The sequence below is a fragment of the Dysidea avara genome, chromosome 9 (genome assembly GCF_963678975.1).
Source record: "Dysidea avara chromosome 9, odDysAvar1.4, whole genome shotgun sequence".
NCBI lineage: Eukaryota > Metazoa > Porifera > Demospongiae > Dictyoceratida > Dysideidae > Dysidea > Dysidea avara.
The window spans coordinates 27,215,330-27,225,092 of NC_089280.1; the positions used below are offsets into that span (position 1 = coordinate 27,215,330).

The following is a 9,763-nucleotide window of genomic DNA, read 5'->3' on the forward strand; positions in this document are numbered from 1 at the left end:
GGCATGGCAAGGCAAAAACAACAACAACAAAAAAGACTAATTACTGTAATTACAAAAATAAAACTGTCTAATTTGTGCACCACTCTGCGGTACAGTTTCGTGCTAGAAAAATTCTCTGAGAGGCAGAGATACTGGCAGAGGCAGCAGCATCTAACCATTCCTTAATAATGTGCTTCGAAATCCTTATATCAGCTTGAACAAAGTTTAACAAACTAGATAAATTCTTGATGGAAGACACTTGAAAATGACCAAGTACCGTGATTTCAATGGTGTCATAATAGTTAGCAATATTTAGACGATCAAACTCAGCCAACAGCTGCAGATACTCAGTTTTGCTCTGCTTCCTATTGCGAGCAGACTGGATGTGATGGATGGAGTCCAGAGGGCATGTTAGTTCCAACAGAGTGATGGAAGAACTCTGGGAATTATATATTACAATGTCTGGACGGTAGGATGTAATAAGGAGACTCATTGGAATTGTAGACTGTGGAGAATTATCAGCATGGAAATTAGGTATATCAGCAAACACTTTAACAAATGGGATGTCAGCAAATGCTTCAGAAAGTTTAGTGGCCAAAACACGAAGAACCTGATCATGATGGTAGGTATACCGCTGTTGATTTAATGCTGCAGGGCAGCTACTTAAAACATGAGCAGTTGTTGGGCGCCGTGAATCGCAAAGCAAACACTTCGCTTCACATAGGATGGACCATCTCTGTAAATTCACAGCGGTGGGTAGAGTGTCAGATGCTGCACGAAGGAGGAATGACAATTGACCGGGGTGGAATCCCTTCAGTAGCCTGTTCCAAGTTTTACAGGAGCTCTCTAGTTCAGCGGAACTCTCAAACTTTGACTGAACAGTTAGTGACTGTAAATGATCTTTGCATTGAGCTTTGATGGAATCTGACAACTGGTGCTTAGCCTTAATATATAACGACCAAGCTGATGGGAAGGCAGATAATTGTTTTTGAGCAATCGACAGGATGGAATAGTCATTGTCTTGGATTTGTAGAGCAACATTCCCAAGACGCAAATGGAGGTTAAGTTCCTGGAGCCGCAAGTCAGAGGAGGCACTGACACAGGCTAGCAAACTTAGTTTTGCCTCCCTGGAGACATGAGAAATACTAGGACAATGTTCATATGATGCACAGAACATCTTCATGTACGTGATGTAGGTTAGCTATTAAAATTGCATTGTTTTGTTAATAAATGCACCTATCAATGTCATGCCCCACCCGGGAAATACAGGGGATTTGACAAAGTCTAGTGTCTAATTCCCCAGTGCTAGGGCTAAGAAGCTTGTCAAAGCCCCACTATGTCCCTACCTCGAAGTATTTCTATAGCTAGGGGGGAATTGATTTACCTATTAATTTTTGGTTCAGCATACTGCTGTTGTCAAAAGCCCCAAGATCTAGATGTCAAATCTCCATTAGGTGTATGGGGATCCTGGGGGTAGGTGGGGTGGTGATAGGTGCATAAAGGCAAGAATAAAGGTGTTGATACTTCTGCAGTGCATCAGTCCTTGCTTAATAGTGCATCAGGTACAATGAAATCTACAGCATGTACTGGTCCCCTATATCTAATTTTATTCTCGTCCTCGCAGGCCCATTCTCCAAGGTGTTTATCAATTAGAAATTATAAGCGCCCCTTTTGAATATAATGTCTAATTGATAAGCACCACCCCAGAGAATGGGTCTGCGAGGACGAGACTAATCTAATATTGCTGCAGTCTGTCAACAGCACAGCAGTCAATTTCATGTGTCCTGGATATTGCTGACAGTCAATTAGAGTCAACAAATCAAATGGTTGCATCAGGTATAGCTACAAGGTGCATGCATGAAGCAATTAATACATGTTCATGGATGCTACAGGCTCACAAACTGATGACTTTAGATATAAACTTGTGATGGCTGTCGATCTTGATGTCAAGGAGAAGAAACCACCAACCTAAACAAATCACTACATTTTGTGTGTGCATATGCACTTAAATCAAGAGATAACCTCAGTGACCTGCCAAATGAAAAGTGTAGAAAACATTGCTTTACAGCTATTACTGTCAATATCAGATAGCCAGCTTTTACAGCAAAAATTCAAAACACTATTGTCTCTACAACGTGTCATTTTTTAACCGGACATTTGACGGTGTTGTAAGCTGGCATATATTAAACACAAATATTACAAGGAGATGTCTTCAAAATTAGAATGTGTATGTTTTCATACACTACATGTTCATGCCTACAGCACAGTTATAATACTCCGCTTGATTATGAATGTAGGAATGACTTTATGGAATTCATTATATTGTTGAATAATAGGCAATGATTGAAGTTTTACATAATTATATTTACTTGGATAGATATACTTTGCACAATGATGTAGGTGCCATTGGGTGTAATATTAAAAAAATGAAAACATGCATGATGAAATGGTTGAGATTATGTCACAACTGTCCCAAGCATTGAATACACTACAGAAGTTCATACAGCTGATGTGATGAGTTGATTCATCCATTGTTCCTAGGAGGAGACCAATAATATTTACTGCAGCTAGGACAGTGATAAAGAGCAGGACAAATTCTAAATCCACATGTAGCTGCTTGCTTCAGTGCTTGTATTGAAGACTGGCATGTGCAAATGCTATTACTTGAGGTATGCGTATATATGCTAAATTTTGGTAAAGCTAAGCTATACAGTTTAACAGCTGATAATATGGAAGCAATTTTATTTTAGGATTCAAGCAGACAATATACCAACTGCGGAATCTTGTAATACACTGCAAATCCCCTGAAAAGTATTTCAATGCTTGTGATGACTTTTTCAAATTAATTGTCACTAGCTATGTTCTAGCCACTTCCATGGAAATATTTAAATTGGATTCTTTAAAATAGCACATCAGTACTATTATGGCAGACATCACAGATGTGGATGTATTATGGGCAATGACTAACGAAGAAAGAAAAGATATTTTAAGTATTATATGCGATACATTTCTTGATAAATTTTGTGCTTTGAATTTAACAAGCCAGTTGCAACTAATGACAAGGTAATTATTAATACATACTTACTGTGTGCTATCTTGAATCTGTTTCAGGTATATGACTACAGCAGACAGTTACTCAGTGTTGGGCTTTTTTACTTAGAATATTCTGATGCAATCAAAGGTGATAGAGTTCTGAGATGTTGGAAATACTTGCTGCCATTATTTTAAAACACTCAACATAAAAACTATTCGATTGAAGCACTGAGACTTCTTTACCAACACCACCATGTGTTGACACCAAAAGAAGAACAGATTTGTGAATGTTAATGGTTATGTGGGGAAGAACATTCCAGCGGACTTATGTCAAGAGCACTTACTTAAACAGACCGTGTAAAACAGCAGTACAGAATCTGGGGCCAAATAAAACCAGCAATGGTATAGTCAGAGTTCAAACACTAAGAACTCTATCTCTTATTCTGAATCAATGCGATGAAATAACTGCAGTTGAAAGCTCTTCTGGTGCCCCCCAGACAAGGATATAGAAACTTGTTGCAATCTTTAAAGGACCACAGAGTCTTTAACGCTATAAATAGTGATCGCTCTCACGCATCATTTAGAAAACCAAAAGACCTGATGCACAACGATAATGATGAAAATGGATGATTGACAACATTAACGCATGGAGGTAATAATAGTATATTAATTTTATCTAGAGTTCATAATAGAGTATTATGAACTCTTGATTTTATCATGAGTAAATAATGGAAGAGAGTGCCCAGGCATGATTTAAAATCAAACGGTGCTGAGCTAGAAGGTGTTTAGTACTTCATTCAACACTTACTTTGACAGCACTACATGATGGCTTCTCTACTTGATGTGCTCATTTTTGATGTAGTATATGGCAGTTGGATACTCTCCTTCTATTATTTTCTCTTGATTTTATTTAATGCAACCATAATTCTAGTGCTGTACACAGTTATATTATATATATTTAACATTTCAAACTTTATGAGAATGTCCTTACACCTGCTACATTTACGCATTCCATCATGCCATACTCTTCCAGTCTTGTGTGTGTATATGATTCTAAATTAGATGGGCACCAATGCGTATAAGTTGGTAGACATCTGACTGTGACCTGAGCAGTTGATGTCCATTCCAAATACAATGGTTGATTCCTAAGTATCTTCCTTCACTTCTGGATCACAAACATATCCACTAGCCTGATTCTGATTACATCTGGTGCACTGGTTGGCTGTGTAAAACTTGGTCTTAATTATTTTGTGACCAGATCTGCGAAAAGGGGTCTTACAGCCTTTCCAAATTTCCAAGTTTGACGAGTCATAAGTTTAACCCATTGTCTTATAATAATTACATATCCAGGAATATTGCTATGTTAGGAGTGTATGGTGACCAAATTTCAGGCTGGTACCATACGCACAAGTCAAGTTATGGATTGCCAAGTACATGCAATTGGAAAGGCAGGCCCACTTTTTGCAGATCCAGTCACATTTATATTTAAAGTAAATATAGGCATCTGTACAGTTCTCATAAGTGTGGCAGTACATTATCATTCTGGTGCAATGTAATTTTTATCTCTCTTAGGCTTCTCAGCAACTGGTTCTAGTACATCTTCATATTTATAATGACACATTGTGACAACGGCAAACATAATGTTGTGTTACAGAAACTACAATTTCATTATCAATTTTGAAACATCTTGTCTAAGGGACGTGGTTGCTGTTATAGTATGTTAATTGACTCCAAACTTCTCAATTCCTTAATCTACAACAAATCCTTTCAAATCGTTTCTCCCCTACACTAAACCCCATGATTGTGAATCTTTCTGATTAAGTGTTATACTGATATGTAGAGGTGTGCGATTATCTAGACATATTCGATTATCGAGATATCATAAGACTTATCAAGATAAGGATGACAGGTTTATTAATCTCGATAATGGTAAACTTCTGTAAATTGTTTGTATACCTGATGGTGTAGGCACCTCCTGGGGGCTCCAACTCTCCTACCATTTGGGAACAGTGTTAAGACTAACATTTTTCACTTTATTATAGTCTTCAAATTGTAATTTGCTCACTTTACAGCAGTTTACTAAAATAAATAATTGTTTTCAATTATCGAGATATGTTAGATAATCAAGATAAGTTCAAAGGAAATATCAAGATACGTATGTCTAAATTAGTCATCGCACAGCTCTACTGATATATGTACAAAGCTGACATCCAGAATCACATAGGTAAATATGTACACATCATATCAATAGTAGACTCAGATGTCCTTTATTGCTCACCCAAGACCATGCACCCAACTGTATGATACAATATAATTGGTTTGAATCACAAAGATGAGTTTTAGGATTAATTATTTGATTGTCTGGTGCAGTGTGATCACTAATTCATTTGAAGTGACTTAACATTACAACAAACCTCTTAAACAGGACACCTCCAATTTGTATTAGTGTACACATCTAGACCCAGGACACCATACTAATAAGGAATAAGTAACACTACTGCATGGCTCTAGTGTATAATGCTACACAAGTTATAATATTATTCATTTGCATAAGGTATAGCTAGCTGGATGAATGAAGGGAATACACTTTCTAAGACTCTAGCTAGTTGGATATTTTCTGAGAAAATTTTTAAAATTAGACCTCCTAGCTAGGTTGAATTTGAGAGAATTTTTGATAGCTATTTAGCAAACAAAATGCATTCTTTGCAAGTTGGTTAGATAAAACCAGTTTAATGGTAAAGTGTACTAAACAAAATAAGGTAGTAACTATATACTATTACAAAAATTGTCAGTTAATTACATTAAAATCCCCAATAGCTGCAGTAGCTATACTGACCCTCATAAGCCTAAATCCTCACGCATGGTGGAGCACAAAAATAAAAATATAATAATAGCTATATAGTGGAAAATAATACTATGTGCAGTTGTAATTGAGTGCAGAATTATGAAATTGTCACTACCATCAAGATGCTAATCCATAAATTTCCTGCATGTAGCTATAGATAACAAAAGAATACACCGCAAAAACAGTAATTTAGTGACTTACTTGACTTGAGAGGGTGTACACATATCTTATTCATGGTAGATATTTCTGTTGAGTATGTTTGATATAGTGGTAAACATTACATATGACACAAAAATGTCTACCTTGTTTTTTCTCATTGTCAGTATTTCCTGCAACATTTTTGCTTCTCTGTCATCTTCATATATTTGACTATCCATCGGCACACAATTGCATACTCCATTGCCCACCGCGGACTGGAATATTAGACGAGCCCCCTCTGTAGTGATTGGATTTCTCCACAAATTCAACAGTGTAACATTCTTGTTAAGCGACAATAGTTCAGCAAGTGCCCTTGCTCCCTTTAGAGCAATGCCACATCCATCAACCTCCAGTTTGTTGATTCCAATCTTACCAAGAGCTCTTGCAGTAGCACTGATGCCATCATCACCAATATAATTATTTGATAGTGACAGATATTTTAGTGTAGATTTGGTCTTTATCAGCTCAGCAACAGTAGTGGCACCTACAGTGATTGTACGTAACACAATTATATTATCATTTGCACTTGCACTATGTTTAGAAGATATTACAACCACGAAATAGATTTTAAATTGTATTTCAAGGATCTCTTTGAATTAGGGAGTTTAAAGTTGTGTAAGATCCACTTACCATACTATACAAATAAAATACACACTAGCTTGATATGGTGCAATACCTTTTACTGTTATTCCACAACCACCTATCATCAGTGAAGCTATGGAATTGTTACCCTGAAGTCCCTCTGCTATCATTGATACACCATCATCACCAATTTTGTTGCAAGACAACTGAAGGTCTTCCAATGTGTGATCCACGTTCTTCAAAAATTTGCTAATACAGCTAGCACCTATTAATCATCATGAATAAATTTGTGGTAAACAGTGCATGCTTATCATATATGGCTATTATATGCTACTTATATCTTGTAAAACAGTGCAAGTAATCTCATCTTTTGCTGTAATTTCACAGCTTGGTGCACTTAAATCAACCAAGACATCATTATCTTTCAGTCCCTCTACTAACAATGATATCCCATTATCACCAATAGGATTCCAACCAACTTCCAGCACCAATAATGAGGCATAACCTGGAGTAGTGTATACAGCATGTACCATATCACTTAAATATTTGAAAGAAAATATTTTTAAGGTTGAGTCATGTTTGCGATAAGTAAACAAACCCATGCACGTATGTTGGTTATGGATATTTTCTTTACTGTTTCTCAAAACCTTGGAAGCAATGAAAACATTCCCCATGTATGATGTGTTAGTAATTTGTGAACGATGTGCTAGTAATTTGTGTACATTGTGTTAATTATATATGTGTCACAGTGTATATCATAGGAACCATGGCTACTTTGGTGTATTGCACTTATATTTACTGTCAGCTCGGAGTTTACCAACAGTAAACTTCAGACTTGGGATGTATATTTGTAAGTACAATAGCCATAGTTTATACGAATATACATTAGGGCTGAAACCATAAGCGGTGAAAAGCCCCCCTCCCTCACTTTTATTGGACAATGCTTGGAGCAAAAGATCTAGATAATCTAATAGAATAGTCAACCACTCTAATAAAATATAGTCAATTTATTTTATTTTAGTAGCTATTTAATTTGCAATAACAGAGTGAAAATCATCTAAAATACTATCACAGAGCTTCTAAAATATAAAAACTCTCCTTAGGCGTAGCATTTAAAACAAGAAGATAACACTGTTTCCCAACCTTGTTTGCTGTATAAGGGGAGGGGGAGATAATGTGATTCCATGCAGCATGTCTTCAAGGTTATATATCAGTATATCATATTGGTTTTAACAGCGATATCAATTCTGACCGGTATTGTCAAAATTTACTACCAATAGCTATATCAATACACCTATACTAACCACATGCCAAAATCTTTAATAATCATCCCGATTATTTCCAATAATTTTGTTTTAACTAGGGGAAGTGGAGTGGCTAAAGAGTGAGGGGGCTATCCTGGATAATGAAAGTTACATGGTAGAGTTTGAACCATACAAAAACAAACATGGAACCATTGGTGAGGACTCTGGGGCATGCTCTCTGCAACACCAACTAAGTGTATGCATGGCTACTGTTTTATTGTTACAATCATGTGACAGATAATCACATGCAGTGTTGAGCCCTGAGAAGTAGAAATAAGATGAGCCAAAAAATAAACAACCATCCATCTTTGAAGTCATTAAAATGTGGCTTGGCAAGACATTTATTAAAATATTTGTGGCTGCCATAGGTGTAGCAACAGACTCTTAGAGGGCCTTCATTTTAAAGATTGATATACAGCAGTCAGATATTCTAATAGAACAGTCAAATACTCTAATAGAGCAGTCATGTACTAAGTTTAGCCAAATTTTTACAAAATTCAATCTCAAAAAGCTAATTTTCCAGTGGAGGCATGCCCATACCCCCTAGAAAGTGCGTGTTCTGCATACTGAGTGAGCCTACACATTCTACAAATTGTATCACCACCTTGCTTAGCCCCCTCAGTTTAAATTTTGTTGCTGGCTATCCTTTTTGTCTGAGTTATTAATAGAGGTTGCACCACCACTAGTAACCAAGTATAGCCAGTGATTATAAGTAGCTTTTAAGTTCATCTTCAGTAGTCAAAATAAAGTTGAACACATCACTATGTTTGGTTCACTTAGTTGCATCGGTATAATTATGGGATTGGTGTCATACAACGGTAATCTAAAAACTTTTATTATAACGTAGTAGAGCTTACTTTTCATCACAATCTTTGCCAGATAGCTTGCTCCAGTTGCAGTGAGGTCATTATTACTTAAATCAAGTCTCTCAAGATCCGTACTGCCACTCTCATAAAAACATTTCACTAACTCCATCATCTCCAATGTGGCTCTCATTCATAAGCAATAGTGAAATTTGATAACGTGACAAAACAGTGGAGACTGCAAGACACTCATATGGTGCCAAAGCTTGGTATTCGATATCTAAACAAAACTGTGTCTCTGTAAACATTTTGTGGTTTGTCAACTCTCATCACACACTGCGCTGCAGTGACAGAACCTTCATGGTGTAACTGTAAACAGATGAATTGTTGTGCTGCTGCACAAGATACTAATCGAGTTAAGCCACACCAAAAGACGAAGATGTTAGAATATTCATGAATAGCATCAATAAACAAATCCTCTTGCTCATTTTGTGGCAGTGTTGTTATGTAAAGAGCACACATGAAGTCTTGAATGGTGAAGTGTGCAAAATGACATTGTCTGTGGGTAACTGGTCAGTGTTTGTAATCTTCAACAAACCATAAAAGCAATCTGTAACTTCCATGCCACATTTCATTATGTCTTCCACTGTGTAAATAACTTTTGGTTCTTTCTTCATAAATCTTTTACTATTCCAGTCAAAGCCAAGGTAACCTAGCCTGCTTACATAATGCACTGTTCCCACAACTTGTTTGGGAATACCTTTCAACATCTCACACAAAATCTTCTCTGCACTGTCAACTGGATGTATTGGCTTGTCATCATTCTTGACTTGCTTCTGCAGGGTGGTCACAATGAAAAGTTGGTACAACTCTGTCAATGTCACTGATGTTTTGATTATACTGTCCTTGAAATGTGGTTGTTTGTATGTGTCTACTGACTTAACTTCATTGTCAGGAAGGTTTGCTCGTAACAACTTTGATAAGAGGATAACATCATCCATTGGCGCCGGCAGCAGCTC

At 36.7% G+C, this 9,763-nt stretch overlaps 1 long non-coding RNA gene across 1 annotated transcript; it reads right to left on the reverse strand.

The window, feature by feature from the left end:
* Positions 1-6,169: 6,169 nt before the first annotated feature.
* On the reverse strand, positions 6,170-9,389 carry LOC136267139 (uncharacterized). The gene is made up of 4 exons (XR_010706538.1): positions 8,799-9,389; positions 6,732-7,142; positions 6,429-6,539; positions 6,170-6,375 (listed from the first exon to the last, which is right to left on the reverse strand). It is a non-coding gene; the product is annotated as an uncharacterized lncRNA (long non-coding RNA).
* Positions 9,390-9,763: the final 374 nt, after the last annotated feature.